The 15,646-nt window shown below is 48.3% G+C and overlaps 1 protein-coding gene across 1 annotated transcript in view; it reads right to left on the bottom strand.

The window, feature by feature from the left end:
- The window catches only part of GPAT4 (glycerol-3-phosphate acyltransferase 4), a 31,954-nt gene extending 18,840 nt beyond the window's left edge, over window positions 1-13,114 (bottom strand). Inside the window, exon 1 of the mRNA XM_027529757.1 lies at window positions 12,900-13,114. The gene's annotated coding sequence lies outside the window, so the exon portion shown is untranslated. The remainder of the gene's footprint in view (window positions 1-12,899) is intronic.
- Window positions 13,115-15,646: the final 2,532 nt, after the last annotated feature.

Raw genomic sequence — 15,646 nt, 5'->3', positions numbered from 1 at the left:
TCCTGGGACAGTGCTGCCTCCATACCAACGGAGCTCCCTTCCTGTAGACAGGTGCACAGTTCTCAGCTGTAAGAATGCTCCGTGAATCGGTTAACAGCTCTCTCCTGAGGGTGGACACCAATGTTTCTACCCTTCTGTTGTTATAAACAATACAATGAACCTGTCTATGTGATTCAGCATACAAAATGCACGTGCAAATATATTTTCAGGATAACCTCCTAGAGATGGAATTGCAGGGGAAAAGGAAATCTAGGTATAACGGAAAAAAATAACTCTTGTTTTTATTTCCCCTGATTTACTGACAAAAAGTTGGCTTAAAGCTCAACATTCAGAAAACAAAGATCATGGCATCTGGTCCCATCACTTCATGGGAAATAGATGGGGCAACAGTGGAAACAGTGTCAGACTTTATTTTTTCTGGGGCTCCAAAATCACTGCAGATGGTGATTGCAGCCATGAAATTAAAAGACACTTACTCCTTGGAAGGAAAGTTATGACCAACCTAGATAGCATATTAAAAAGCAGAGATGTTACTTTGCCAACAAAGGTCTGTCTAGTCAAGGCTATGGTTTTTCCATAGCCTTGGTCACGTATGGATGTGAGAGTTGGACTGTGAAGAAAGCTGAGCGCCGAAGAATTGATGCTTTTGAACTGTGGTGTTGGAGAAGACTCTTGAGAGTCCCGTGGACTGCAAGAAGATCCAACCAGTCCATCCTAAAGGAGACCAGTCCTGGGTGTTCATTGGAAGGACTGATGCTGAAGCTGAAACTCCAGTACTTTGGCCACCTCATGCAGAGCTGACTCACTGGAAAAGACCCTGATGCTGGGAGAGATTGGGGACAGGAGAAGAAGGGAACGACATAGGATGAGATCGCTGGATGGCATCACCAACTCGATGGACATGAGTTTGGGTAAACTCTGGGAGTTGGTGATGCTGACAGGGAGGCCTGGTGTGCTGCGATTCATGGGGTCGCAAAGAGTTGGACATGACTGAGTGACTGAACTGAACTGACAAAACCGACACATTAACACTGAGCAACTCTGCGGAGCCAAAGCAGGATTTGATATGGCAGCCCACTCCAGTACTCTCGCCTGGAAAATCCCATGGATGGAGGAGTCTGGTAGGCTGCAGTCCATGGGGTCGCTAAGAGTCGGACACGACTGACCGACTTTGCTTTCACTTTTCACTTTCATGCATTGGAGAAGGAAATGGCAACCCACTCCAGTGTTCTTGCCAGGAGAATCCCAGGGACGGGGGAGCCTGGTGGGCTGCCGTCTATGGGGTCACACAGAGTTGGACACGACTGAAGTGACTTAGCAGCAGCAGCAGAGTGTTAGTCAGAGAGTCACCTTTTCTGTGTATGTGGTGAGACCATGTAAGATCTACCCTCTCAACAACTTTTAACTGTAATCACTATCCCAGAACTTTCTCATTTCATAAAACTGTAAGTATTTACGCTTTGCCCAACATTTCCCCATTTGTCTTACCCCTTGGCCCCTGGTAACCACCATTCTTCTGTTTCTGCAAGTGCATATGTTCTGAACGCCACATTTATGTGAGAATATACCGTATCTGTCTTCCACTTCTGACTTGGGAAATACAGGGGTTTTTTTGCTGCACTGTGTGGCCTGTGGGATCTGAGTTCCCCGAAAGGGCATCGACCCCTGTGGCCCCTGTGGTAGAAGTGCTGAGTTCTAACCCCTGGACCACCAGGGAATTCCCAGAAGCACAGTTTAGTTTTACAAGATACCGTCACATTTTCTTGGTAGATAACTCCTCCAGCCTTTCTGGCCACTTTTTTTTTTTTTTAAGATTTATTATTCTGTTTCTGGTTTTGGCCAAGCTGGTGTTGGTTGACGTGCTCCGGCTCCCTCTGGCTGCAGTGAGCAGCGGCGGCTTCCCTTGCTGTGAGCACGGCTCCAGGCGCACGGGCTTCACTAGCGCCTGGCTCGAGGGCTCTGTGCCCAGGCTCAGGAGCTGTGGCGCACGGGCTTAGTTGCTCTGCAGCAGGTGCGACCTTCCCGGTCCGGGGATCAAACCTGTGTCCCCTGTATGGGCAGGCGGATTCTTAACCACTAGACCACCAGGGACGCTCCGTCCATTCTTTTATTAGAAAGGCTGTTTACATTAGGGTTCACTCTTGGGGTTGTACATGCTAAGGGTTTTGGCAAACGTACAGTGTACAGTGCTATGTACCCATCATTAGAGTAGCGTACAGAGTATCTTCTGCTCTAAAAATCCTCTGGGCTCTGATTTTTCATCCCTCCCTGCCCTCAACCCCTGGAAATCACCGATCTTTTCACTGTCTCCAGTTAGATTTTTTCCCAGAATGTCACCTAATTGGAACCTTACAGGATGTAGCCTTCTTGGCTTTTCACTTAATACAGTCCCTTGTTCCAAATGTGGGAGCATCCTCTCACTTTTCTCTGGCAAACATTTCTGTCCTCACACCAATCTCCTTCCGGCTTGGTTCCAGTACATTTAAAAGTTCAAGCAAGGGGACAAGTGCACAGGGGCCTGACTTCACTGTGAGTCCTGCCCACTGCAGTACAGAGCTCAAAGGCCTTTCTCATGTTACTTCACAACCTGTCAATATGTACTCTCCATTTTACCAGTTAGGGAACTCAGCGGGGGAGACCCGGACCCCATTCCCTGACCCCTAACCGCTCCCGCCACGTCCCACAGCCCTGGCAGGGAAACTAAGACAGTGAAAAGATCGGTGATTTCCAGCTGTTTCAGGGGCAGTGGTCCTCCACTTCCGCTTCCACATGGTCATCGCTAACGCTTATGCAACACCACCAAGACGGACACTGAGCTCATACAGTAAGCACCTTCCACAGGCCGTCCTCACCGAACTCCCGCCGTGCCCTACGGTGGCGTTACTGTCAGCCCTGCTGTGGACAGGTGAGGGAAAGAGGCGGAGAGGGGGAGCTGCCTGGGGCTGCACGGCTGCAGCCAGCGGAGGAGGCACGTGGACAAGGCGCCCATTTCCCAGCCCCGCTCTGTAACCCCCAGGACCTCCTCTCTCTCAAACACCCCGAGCTACGCTAACACTTCCTCCATGCTGGGCCAGTTGCGTAGAACTTCTTGTGACCAGGGAGAAACCACAAGACAAATCTGCATTCCTGTAGCAGAATTTGGTGTTCTCAGAATCCAAGATACAAACCTGTTTGCCTATTTCTATAAACTGGTCAAGCTGTTGGTACACGCCAGATTTCTAACAGTGTCCCAAAGGACATTCAGGAAGTTAGATCTATTTCTGAGACTAAAATCAAGTCAATCTGCTGAGTCACTGTATTCCTTAAACCTGTCAAATTCCAGCCTAATCCCAGGGCCGCATCTCTATCCAACTCCCCAACCCCTGTGCCAGGGGATAGCTGCTGTCACCTAAGCCACGATCACCTTGACGTCCATGGGCCCAAGGTGACAGACAGCAGGGTGACTTTGATTTCCCAAGTCAGAGCTTAGATCTCTTTACTCTGGACCACAACCAACTGAGAATTCCCAAGGTTATTCTGGGTTCATGTCCTCAAAACATGAAAGTAAACACATTTAGCAATAAACTAATTACTTCACCTAGTTCAGAAGTGGGCACACCAGGTCCCTGGGCCAAATCTGAGGCAGTTTTGATAAGGTTCATGACCTAGGAACAGTGTTTACATCTTTATTGACAGTCCTAAGAAAAAGGATAATGTGACAAGACCACAGCCTGCAAAGCCTCAGCTATCTACTAGGCGACCCTTCACAGCAGCAGCCTGCAGACCCCTGACCCCAATGCTCCTTCCTCCCCTCAGAGGCAGTGAACTGCCCCGCTGTCCCTAGCCCCCTACCCAGACTCCACCCCAGAGTACCAGACTCCAGAACACAGAACAGCAACTAGCCAAACAAGTTCTGTGGCCAACACCGAACAATCCTCCTGTGGATTCTTAGAAGTATGGATGAGGTAAGAAAGCTGTGGGTATCAAACGGGCCCCCAAACATGTTGCTGGATCCCGGAGCTGCCATTACACCCAGAGGTGCTGGTGCCTTAAGGCCCCTCAACACGGACTCCAGTCTCTGGAAGTACAGCAAACTGTTCACATCAGAACTATCACACCAGTTGCTAGATAAATGTTCTTGTAGGAAAGGCAACAGAACTGCAACTCCTTGACAGGAAGCAGCGGAAGTCATCAGCTCAAAGCAATAGTTACTCTTTCTCTTCACCTCCCCCACTTTCAGCCAAATCCAGAGTCACTTGGACCAACGTTCCCCCAGGAGTCCAGCCAGTCCAAGGAAACCCTAAGAACGAAGTTCTGAGCCTTTCGGGAGGGAAGGTGGTCTCATCACAGGAAGCTGATGGTCCACCTCTAAGCTAATGAGACTCTTCAACCCCGGGGTGCAAACCAGAGCCCCCAAACGGGACACTTCTCAGTTCTCAGGGTGACTAGCTCAGGGCACATACCCCATGCCCCACACCACGTTAGGTATGAAAGCATGTTGTGGTAAACACACACACCTACAGGCACATTTTCCACAAAAAGGCACACACACAGCCATCACTTCACACTTCGATGACTGTCAACAAGAAGAAAGTCGTGGGTGGAGACAAGGGACCTCTCATACACTGCTGATGAGAATGTAAGCTGGTGTGTCACTGTGGAAAACAGTATAGTTCTTCCTCAAAAAACTATAAACAGAATTACCATACGATCCAGCAATCTCACTCTTGGGCATATATCCAAAGAAAACAAAAAACAGTAATTCAGAAAGATTATGCACTGCAATGGTCCCGGCTGCATTATTTGCAATAGCCAAGATACAGAAGGAACCTAAGTGTCCACCAACAGATGAACGCATAAAGATGCTGTGGGGGATGCACACAATGGAACACTATTCAGCCGTAAAAAGGTGAAACGCTGCGATCTGCAGCAATGTGGATGGACCTGGAGGGCGTTATGCCAAGTGTAAGGTCAGTCAGAGACAGACTAGAGAGTATACCAAAGAGGAGCGACTCACAGATAGAGAGCAAGCCAGTGGTTACCAGTGGGGAGAGGGAAAGCGTAACAAAAGGGTAAGTGATTAAGAGGTATGAACTATTGGGTATACAATAAGCCACAAGGGTATCCTATTCAACATTGATGATACAGTCAATATTCTATAATACTAATAACTCCAAATGGAGTATAACCTTTAAAAATTATGAATCCCTATATGGTTCACTTGTACCTTATATAATATTATACACCAACTATACTTCAATTTATATATATGTTAAAAAAAAAAAAAGAGTTCTGGAAGAGAAAATAACAGAGGGATCTTACAAATTTAAATTGAGGCTTCTAAACCAATTCTGACTGGATCACCAGGCATGTGCATGCTGAGTTGCTTCGGTTGTGTCTGACCCTCTGGATCCTATGGACTACAGCCCGCCAAGCTCCTCTGTTGCTGGGATTCTCCGGGCAATACTGGAGTGGGCTGCCATTTCCTTCTCTGGGGGATCTTCCTGACCCAGGGATGAACACGCCTCTTGCGCTGGCAGGCAGGTTCTGTACCACTAGCGCCACCTGGGAAGCCCAGGCAGGGACTACTAGACTCCCAGCTGCAGGAACTGCTTTTCTGTCAGCTCTCCATGGCTCTGTGACACACCCTACACCTCAGGAGGCCACACCTGCTGCTGAGGAAGACGTCAAACACCCATTCAGAAACAAGACAGGCCTTTGTATGAAAGATAAGTGCTTAGGCGACACAGTGTATTTTTAAAGCATACTAAGCACAACGTCTATTGCACGTTAGATCTCAATAAATGGTACCTATGATCACTTCATTATGATCAGAGGACACCCTGGGTGCTGTCCACAATACTAAGTACCAAACTTTAAGAGGCTGGATGGGGAGGAAGGCATTTCAAAGCATGTCACAAAATCCACAGACCACAAGCTACTACACGGTGCCTAGCAAGCACTAAGAGCCTAGACAAAAGTCAGCTGTCAAGAAACGAGAATGAAAACCACAGTGAGGCAGCAAAAAAAGTTTCTGATAACCCGTCCTATTGGCGAAAAAAGAAAAGACCCTCAAATACTACTGACTGGCATGCACAAGGATACAACCTCTACACAGAACAATTCGGTAATCACTGTCAGAATTTAAATTACATATAACCTTAGGTCCAGCAACTCTACTTCTAAAAACTCTTACTGAACATAAACTGGAGCAGTAGTTCTCAACTTGGGGCAATTGATTCTACCCACCTTGGGACCATTTGGTAATGTCTGCAGACAGGAATCAAAAGAAAGACATTAGGATTTGAATCCTAACTTGATCACTTTACTAGTTTGAGTGTGCGTGCATATGTGTGTGCTCTGCTCTTCAGTCAAGTCTGACTCTTTTGCAACCCCGTGGACTACAGCCCACCAGGCTGCTCTGTCCCTGGGATTCCCCAGGCAAGAAGACTAGAGTGGGCTGCCATTTCCTCCTCCAGGGGATCTTCCCAACCCAGGGATCGAACTCATCTTCTGTACTGGCAGGCAGATTCTTTACCACTCACCCCGCTGCGAAGCCCAGTCTGTTATTTTGAGTAAATAATTTAAATGTCTTTAAGCTTCTGTTCAACAACACCTGCCAAAAAAAACCGTTCACTTTCACAGTGCCTAGAACAAGGGAAATGTTCAAAACACATCATTACTACTATGCAAGGTTCCTGTTACTACAGAGAAGGGGCTCTGGAAGGTGTTTCCCAAGCCATGACGTAACACTAAGGAGAAATATGCTTTCGACACCACTGCTGCAGGAAGGCGTTTACAACCCCAAAGATGGCTAGAGCAAGCCACGACTTTATTAGTCAATCACCGAGAACTCTAATCCAAGCTCTTCTAATGGCTTAAATTATCAAGCCTTGGAAGAGTTAAGTGATTGAGACGAGCCGCAAAGCTGCCCGTAAGAGAGGCAGGACTACATCTCAGATCTGGGTCCTCCTCTAGGGGTCTTTCTGTGCCCTGGGCTCTATTTTGCTCTGGGCAGGTATCCACTTTTCCGATTTACTCAGTCAGGTCACAGACCAGCAAATGCCCCCATTTTGATGTGATGGTAAATAAAGGCATGCACACAGAGGAAATATACACTGGGGTGAATCTGCTGTCGAGTGTGTCAGAGGAGTGGAGTGTAAGAAACTTGCTTGAGTAGGATGCTGCTGCTCAGGAGGAAAGGTGTAAACACATTTCCAAGGAGATGGGCAGCCCAGAGCTGCTGGGTGAAGCAAACCTGAGCTGCTGAAAATCCAGGGATACGCTTACAGCCGACAGCAATCCTGAATAAAAACAGATGGTCCGAGACAAAGCCAGGATATGTCAGGCTCAAGGATGATTCAACTTACTGGGAAGAAGACAGGAATATGGTCAGCTTCAGGGCCACTGTCTTAACTGAGGTCAACCTCAGTTAAGGCCTAAATACTTTCTCCTTGCCCAGAAAGGCCTCATGTGAGTTGGATCTGGGTAATAAGTAACATGGAACCAAGTTCAACATAAAGCAACATCACCAGAAAAGAAAAAAAAGGACAAAGATACGGGACACACCGCTATTCTGGAGTCATCAGTTGAAGAAAGGACAATTTGATTTGCTGGGGCTCTAAGGCCCCGAACACTGCTCTCAGAACTCCATTTGAAAATTGGTGCTTTGATTTCTGAGTAATGTATGTGTAATTGGAAGCAACTTCCTGTCCTCCTTTTTCCAGCACCTTTCTGTCTGGTTTATTTCACTTGGCATAATCCCTTTGAGAACCATTCAGCTGCTGCCCATGTCAGTCCCTACTGCTGAGCTGTTGCCCTGGGTAGAACAGGCCACAGCTTCTTTACCCGCTCACCCAGCAATTGGTCCTTCCAGTCAGGGACTGTTACAAATAAAGCCACTACCTACCAGCCACATAAGGACACACACTTTCACTTCTCCTGGGTAAATACAAATACCCAGGAGTGGAATGAGGTAGCATTTAGCTTTAGATGAAACTGCCAAACCGGTTGCTCAACTGGTTGGACCGTGTGTTAATTCTCACCAACAGTGTCTGAAAGTTTCATCTGTTCTACATCTTCACCAACAGTTGTTATGATCGATCTTTTTAATTTTAGACAGGCTAATGGATGTGAGGTGTTTATCTTACAGTTTTGTGTTTCCCTCCTGACCAACGATGTGAAGCATCTTTCGTGTGCTTACTGGGCATCTGTATGTTTTCCCTGGTGAAGCGTGAAAATCTTTATTTTTTATTGGGTTATTTTATTACTGAGTTTTGTCACTAGCCATTTTTTAAAAGTCAAGCTCCCTCACCCCTACGACTAAGCAGTCTTACTTAAAATGAGAAAGCATTTCATCACAAAAATCTGTGAAACATGGGACTTCTTTGTTCAACTTGCCACAAGGTTGAAACAACCCTAAATATGCAGAGAAATCACTGAAACAGGAAAGAAAAAAAAAACTCATGACCAAAACCACAAACTTCCCTGACGGCACAGTGGATGGGAATCTGACTGCCAATTCAGGGGACAGTGTCCTGGTCTGAGAAGATTCCACATGCCGTGGAGCAACTAAGGCTGGGCCCCACAACTGCTGAAGCCCGAGCTCTAGAGACCACGGTCTGCAACAAACAAGCCACCGCAATGAGAAGCCTCGTGCGCTGCAACGAGGAGCAGCCCCGCTCACCGAAATTCGAGAAAGCCCGTTCACACAATAAAGACCCAGTGCAACGGAAAAAAAACCTCTAACCTCAGACCTGCATTCTACCAGGAACGTAAAACGCTCTTTCATCTGTTTTCAGTTGACAGTGATTCTGTGCTGTCTGACCACGTGTAACCCCTGAGCACTGGAGAACGTGGACAGTAGAAATTGAAATGAGCTGTAAAAACAGACACTGGAATTTCAGTGATTTAGGGTGAAAAAAGAGGAATGTAAAAGATCTCATTAAGAACTTGTATGTTACTGAAACATATACATTACTGCGTGTAAAATTAGACAGCCAGTGGAAGCTTGCTGTCTGATGCAAGGGGCTCAAGTCTGACGCTTGGTGACAGCCTAGAAGGGTGAGATGCAGTGGGAGGTGGGGCAGGACACACACACCTATGGCTGACCCATGTTGATGCATGGCAGAAACCAACACGATGCTGTAAAGCAATTATTCTCCAATTAAAAACAGACAATTTAACAAAGGGATTGTATGTTGATTACATGTTGAAGAGACAGTCTGGATAATTTGGGTTAAATTATTAAGATTATTTTCACCTGTTTCTTACTTAGCACTAACCACAAACTTTTGAGGCAGACCCTGAAGATAATGACATCTCCAATGGGTAAGGAGAAACATTCACACGTATAGTACCTTCCCCTCCCTAGTCCTCTGAGGTGTGAAGAGAACCGTGCAAAGCAAGGGGCTAAGAACTGGACTCAGGAGTCCAGTCTGAGGTTGGACGCTCAGCTCTGTTACTCTCTGCTTTGTGTGACCGTCAATAAGTCATTCACCTTCTGTGGATTTAAGTCCCCTCACTGGTTTTTTGGTTTGTTTTTCTATTTAAAAAGTCAACAGAAGTGTACTATATGCCTACATTTTACAAAGTACTTTTCTGGAGTTGCAGATCTTGAGCTCACTGTTTAATAAGAAGGAAAACACCCTAACAATTCTTATGCTGCTGCTGCTGCTAAGTCACTTCAGTCGTGTCCGACTCTGTGCGACCCCAGAGACGACAGCCCACCAGGTTCCCCTGTCCCTGGGATTCTCCAGGCAAGAACACTGCAGTGGGCTGCCATTTCCTTCTCCAATGCATGAAAGTGAAAAGTCAAAGTGAAGACGCTCAGTCGTGTCCGACTCTTAGCGACCCCATGGACCGCAGCCTACCAGGTTCCTCCATCCATGGGATTTTCCAGGCAAGAATACTGGAATGGGGTGCCATTGCCTTAGTGCCCCAACAGAGAAGGCCAGCCTCCAAATGGCTGGTGGCGTGTGCATGTCCGTGTTTTATAAGAAAGAGCGCCTTAAAGGACTTATGAGGAACCCCAAGAACTGATAATGCTCCTCCTAACTAAAATCCATTCCTCATGCTACAGTAAGCGTTATTATACAGGGCACTGATGACACTTGCTTAGGTGCCCACCCCGCCATGAGCCTAATGATACAGGAAGACGTAAATGGCCTGCTATGATGAGGTTCTGTTTTACCTAAAGAAACAAATCTGCAGTACAGCTCAAGCTCGACCAGGCCCATATTCTCCAGCACACACGACCTTTGCCCCTCAAAAAAAAAAAAAAAAAAAACAATTCCCCCCCAACCACCCCATGTCTTCAGGAGTAATGATTTACCAAGATACCCAGATGCTGTTCACTGGAGCCACATTTCCATAAGCTAGATGTGCATGACAATTACTGTATTTAGGTCACAAACTCACAGAAGAAAAGTCCATCCTGAAAGTAAATTTATAAACAATTATGTCATATCATACAAACTGAACTTATAACCAAACTCAGAGAAGTCTACATACAAGAATTCACAGCATCCCTCAGGCAGCATTTAAGGGTAAAAAAAACCTAAGGCCCAGGTAACTGAATTTACCTGTCTTATTTGAGACGAGGAAACTTTATTGGATAAAGTACGATAGAAAATGCAGATTATGGTTTAAAAGAAAAAAGTTTAACCTATAACAAACATAGTGCTGGATTCTTATCTGCTCATGTCAAGGAAGGATGTTTTATGGGAGGGCGCTATTGTTTTCGATGCTACGAAGAGCATAACATCAAGTATAAGTAAGGTAGTTGCTAAGTCGTGTCCAACTCTTTGTGATCCCATGGACTGTAGCCCATGAGGCACCTCTGTCCTTGGGAATCTCCAGGCAAGAATAGTGGAGTGGGTTGCCATGCCCTTCTCCAGATCTTCCCAACCCAGGGATCGAACCCGGGTCTCCTGTGTTCCAGGCAGATTCTTTCCTGTCTGAGCCACCAGGGAAGCGAAGGGTAAACCCCCCTAAAAATCCTTCCAGTTTCTCTTCGTCACGCTTCATTAAATAGCTATGAGTGTAATCGAAATCTTCAAGTTTGTTCTCGTTCTCAGTCTGGAATTCCACTTTTAAGGTCAGCATCTTCCCATGTTTCCTCAAAGCTATGATGAGAACTCCTCAGTTTGTCCCAAGTCTAGCTTAAGAAATAATTTACGGCCTGTCCCAAAGTTTCGTTATTCCAGATTTTGGCAGAAAGGATCGTATTTGCCCACCCTAGCCCTTCATCAGAAGAGTTTTCAATCACAGCCCTTTCACACTTTTCTCTTTTCCAGAGAAAACACCCAAAGGCAAGCAGCAGGGTACAGGAGGAAGACTAGATGCGGCTTTGCTGCTACTGCTGTTGCTAAGTCGCTTCAGTCGTGTCCGACTCTGTGCGACCCCATAGACGGCCTCCTCCCAGGCTCCCCTGTCCCTGGGATTCTCTAGGCAAGAACACTGGAGTGGGCTGCCATTTCCTCCTCCAATGCATGACAGTGAAAAGTGAAAGTGAAGTCTCTCAGTCGTGTCCGACTCTTAGCGACCCCATGGACTGCAGCCTACCAGGCTCCTCCGCCCATGGGATTTTCGAGGCAAGAGTACTGGAGTGGGGTTCCATTGCCTTCTCCGGAGATGCAGCCTTGGGAGATGTCTTTTCCAGCCTCAGTTCAACCTCTCACACTCCCTGCAGCTCGGGACAAGTCATTGAATCTCTCTGGGCCTTGAGGGCTCATCAGAAATGAAAGTTAAGACAAGATGCTCTGGAAGCTCTCATCCCCACCTTTTGTTTTAACCTGTCCTCCAGGTGCTTAATTATTTTAGATGTCTTTTCCGATCCTTCTCCAATGCCATTAAGTGCTTCTGAGTTGAAGGCCTTGTAATGGTAGGCTCAGTCCAAATGCAAAGTCATAAAGTAAGATTTTTATTCTGACTCTCAAGCTACTTTTGACATCAAGGATTTATCCTAGAGATATGGGGGTGGAGTGAGGGGGATGAGACAAGCTCAATCACAGGTGAGCTCGTGAGTTTGGATGAGGCATACATGCTGGTTCACTGCTCTACCTCCTTCTCTGTCTGAAATTCTACATAATACAAGATTGAAAAAAAAAAACCGTTGTGAAAATGAGAAAAGAATATCGAACTGGCATTAACACAGGGCTCTTTTTCTACAATCTTTGGTCTAAGGATAACTGCTTTTCATGCCATTTCTCTTGGTTTGAGGTAGAATCTACATGACAAGGAACTAAGGAGAGGTACTCGAACTTCAACCAAAATTAAGGGAAATGAACCAGAAAGGGAAATCCTCAACGGACCCGTATAAAGTTATTCCTGAGCAGGTCCACACGGCACAGAGACCTTCCCTGGGCGGTGAGGCACTAGGGTCCGGTACGGGGCTGTCTTCCACATAAGTGTGGTGTTTCATACGGTGTACATTTTCCCTAACTTTTCAACGGCAAAAGTTAAAAGCCCTCGGCGCCACGGTAAGCCAGCAAATACACTAATTCCTCTGGTAAGAGGATGCTTCGCGGGGCGTGAAATCAAAACGGAAAGGCAAGGATTTCGAGGCTTGAGAAATCCCCAAGAAAAGCAAAATGCGGCTCCTTTGGGTACCAAGAGCGGAAAATCGACATCCCGGGGCCGCCTCAGCCGTTACGGCGAAGGCGCTTCCCCGCGACCTCACACACGCCGGAGGCGCGAGGGCGCAGGCCCGGCCCCGGACGGAGGGCGCGGCGGGGACGGGCGGGCCGCTCTACCGCCCGGAACCCCCCACCGCGGCAGCGGCAGTGGTGCCTCCCGAAGCCGGGGCGGCGCAGGGAGACGGCGGTCCCCCGACCAGGCCCTGGCGGGCACCCGCCCAAACCCCAAGCCCCGCTAGAGGTTCATGACCTTCAGGAAGCGGCCGGCAGCGTACGACTCACCCAGCGCGAGGCTCCGGGCGCCAAATCCCTCCGCGCACCGTCCGTCCCGCCCTCGCCGCCGCCGCCGCCAGCCCCAGGCGTGCGTAAGAACGTGCGCGCGCCCGCCCTTTGTCTACGCCGCCTTGACGTGACCCTCTCGTCCCAGCCCCACCCCCGCCCGCCGCCGTCTAACCTCACGCCCCGCACCCACGCGCCGGCGCGCGCCCGGCAGAGCTGGGCGTGGCCCCGGAGGGCGGGGCGATAGGGGGCTGGGCGCCGGGAGAGGAGCAGACGGGTCGCCGAGTGGTGGGCCCGGGAGGCGGGGAGGCGGGGCCCAGAGGTGGGCAGGGCTGAGGAGGCGGGGCTCCGAGGGGCGGGGCGCGGGGAGATGACTGACAGGGAGCCGAGTGTGGGGCCGGGGAGGTGGAGCCCAGAAGTGGGCGGGGCTTCTAGGGGCGGGGCGCGGAGAGACGGGCTGACCGGGCGCCGAGTGGTGGGCTGAGAAGGCGGAGCCGAGAGGTGGGCGGGGATGAGGAGGCGGGGCTCCGAGGGGCGGGGTGCGAGGAGACCGGCAGACGAGGCGCCAAGTGGTGGGCCGGGGAGGCGGGGAGGGGGGGAGGCGGGGAGGGGGGGAGGCGGGGAGGGGGGAGGCGGGGAGCCAAGGGACGGTGCGGGAGGCGGAGAGGCTGGCTGCCGCGTCGCTAGTTCCATGTGGGCGCGCTCAGGAGCTGCGGAGCTGCCAGCTGGCGGGCGAAGACCTCTGACCCCACCGGGCTAGCTGCTGCAGAGACCAGCATTGAGCGCCCTGGGCGCTCCTGGAGCGTGCCTCCCAGAGACTCCTGCTGTAATAAGAGGAAAATGAAAAAGTGAAAGTGAACTCGCTCAGTCGTGTCCGACTCTTTGCCACCCCGTGGACTGTAGCACACCAGGCTCCTCCAACCATGGGATTCTCCAGGCAACAAAACTGGAGTGGGTTGCCATTTCCTAAAGAGGGGTCTCCACGCTTCTGCGCTGTGCCAGGACCTGAATACTGGCTGCTTCGCCCTAGGAACACTCGTTGTAGGTTCTGAAGAGAGTGAAATGAGCCCTGATTAGCTAAAAGAGGCTTGAGTCACCAAACGGCCTTGTCATCTTGGGGCCGTCGTGAGTATACAGTGAGATACAGATCGCTTGCGGTCGGCACGCTCAAGAAATGCTAGCTGACATCACCACCACCACCACCATCATCAGAGTCTCCTTTGCCAGCTAGCAAAAAGCCAAGGAGTTCAAGGGTTGGTGTAGGCATTTCCGAGTCCCCTCAAAGGTGCAACTTTTCAATGTCTACCTCAACTTGGAACCAACATCTCTGCTAAAGTCTGGTTACTGCCTGCTGGAGTTTCCACGTGTTTTTCTCACCATGTCTTCAAACTTCAAACGCCTGACCCGAGCTTATATCATCTGTCTTAAAGTTGATCCTCCTTTTTAAAAAAATCAGCCCTTTCCTTCTTAAAAGGTCAAGCCCTCTCTCCTAGTTTATTCTGCACACTGCTGTCAGATTGCCAATCCACGCTAAATGATCTGACAGTGGGTCTTGAGGGTAACGTCCACATTCTTAGACCTCAAAATCGACGTACAAGAATGATGGCTCTGCTCCCAGACACTGGGCTGCTCCTCCTTATGCTAAATGCTACCATACCTGTGGGACTTTTCCCGAATTCACTAACTTAATCATTTATCCATTCGTTTAACAAACTTTGGTCCCAATGGTGCAAAGCTGAATAATGCATTGCTATGTCTAATCTTCAACTAGATTAAGTTCCGTAAAAGAAGAAACTGGTCATCATCAGTGTCAGGGATCAGGCTTTAAAGTGGCCACCACAATCATAACTGCTTTTTGGGTTCTTACATCTGCTCTCCTTTCTTGACCCAGGATCAGTCAAAACGTAGAAGTCGTCCATTCACCTGCTTTGCTCATATGTATTCATGTTTAAATTTCTTAACAATTCTTACCATACTCTGCAGTTCTTTGTGCATAGTAATTCTGAAATTTAAAAATATTTTACACATACTAGAGAATGAACACAAATGCCGTTGACTGATTCTTTGCCCAACCATATAGTAGACTCAGTTGTTGGTTATCAACACACACACGTGAGAATAGGCACACACGTTCCCTGGGGCTGTCTCTAAACCTCTTGAGTTCAGGAAGGTAATCAAACTTCATTCCAAAGAGGAAGCCAATAAGAACTGGGTTAATATAACTCCCTTAGGCTTCAAAGTTTTGTTTGCAAAGGCGGATAATCCGGGCACATCTCTGTCGTGGTAATTTCTAGGCAGGAGGAATACAAATGGGAGGAAGAACATGAACAAGGAATGCTTGAAAAAATTAGACACAAATTAGATTTACCTACAGAGGACGCCTGTTGCCGAAAGCATATATCCAACAGCAAACCCCTTGTCACTGTGAATTTATACTTTTAGATTATTATTAAAGGTACTTTTGCATTCTAGAATGAGCATACTCTTGTACCACAAAAACTACATGAGTAATTTTAAAAACCTGATGAAGGATAGTCCTTTAAGAGTTGGGGATCACAGGGTTCAGGGGCTCAGTGAGAAGTTTAATAACCTCCCACACCATCCTAACTTTGAGTTCATTTCCCAAAATGAGCCTCTACAATCACTGCATTTGCTGTGTGTGTGACACACGGTCCTATGAACTGGGAAGATACTTCTTTCAAAAGATACTCTTTCTCCAGTGCAAACATCCTGCAAGTGTGCTGTGTGTG

The sequence above is a fragment of the Bos indicus x Bos taurus genome, chromosome 27, assembly GCF_003369695.1.
Source record: "Bos indicus x Bos taurus breed Angus x Brahman F1 hybrid chromosome 27, Bos_hybrid_MaternalHap_v2.0, whole genome shotgun sequence".
NCBI classification, from domain to species: domain Eukaryota; kingdom Metazoa; phylum Chordata; class Mammalia; order Artiodactyla; family Bovidae; genus Bos; species Bos indicus x Bos taurus.
This window is presented reverse-complemented; position numbering and strand designations above follow the sequence as displayed.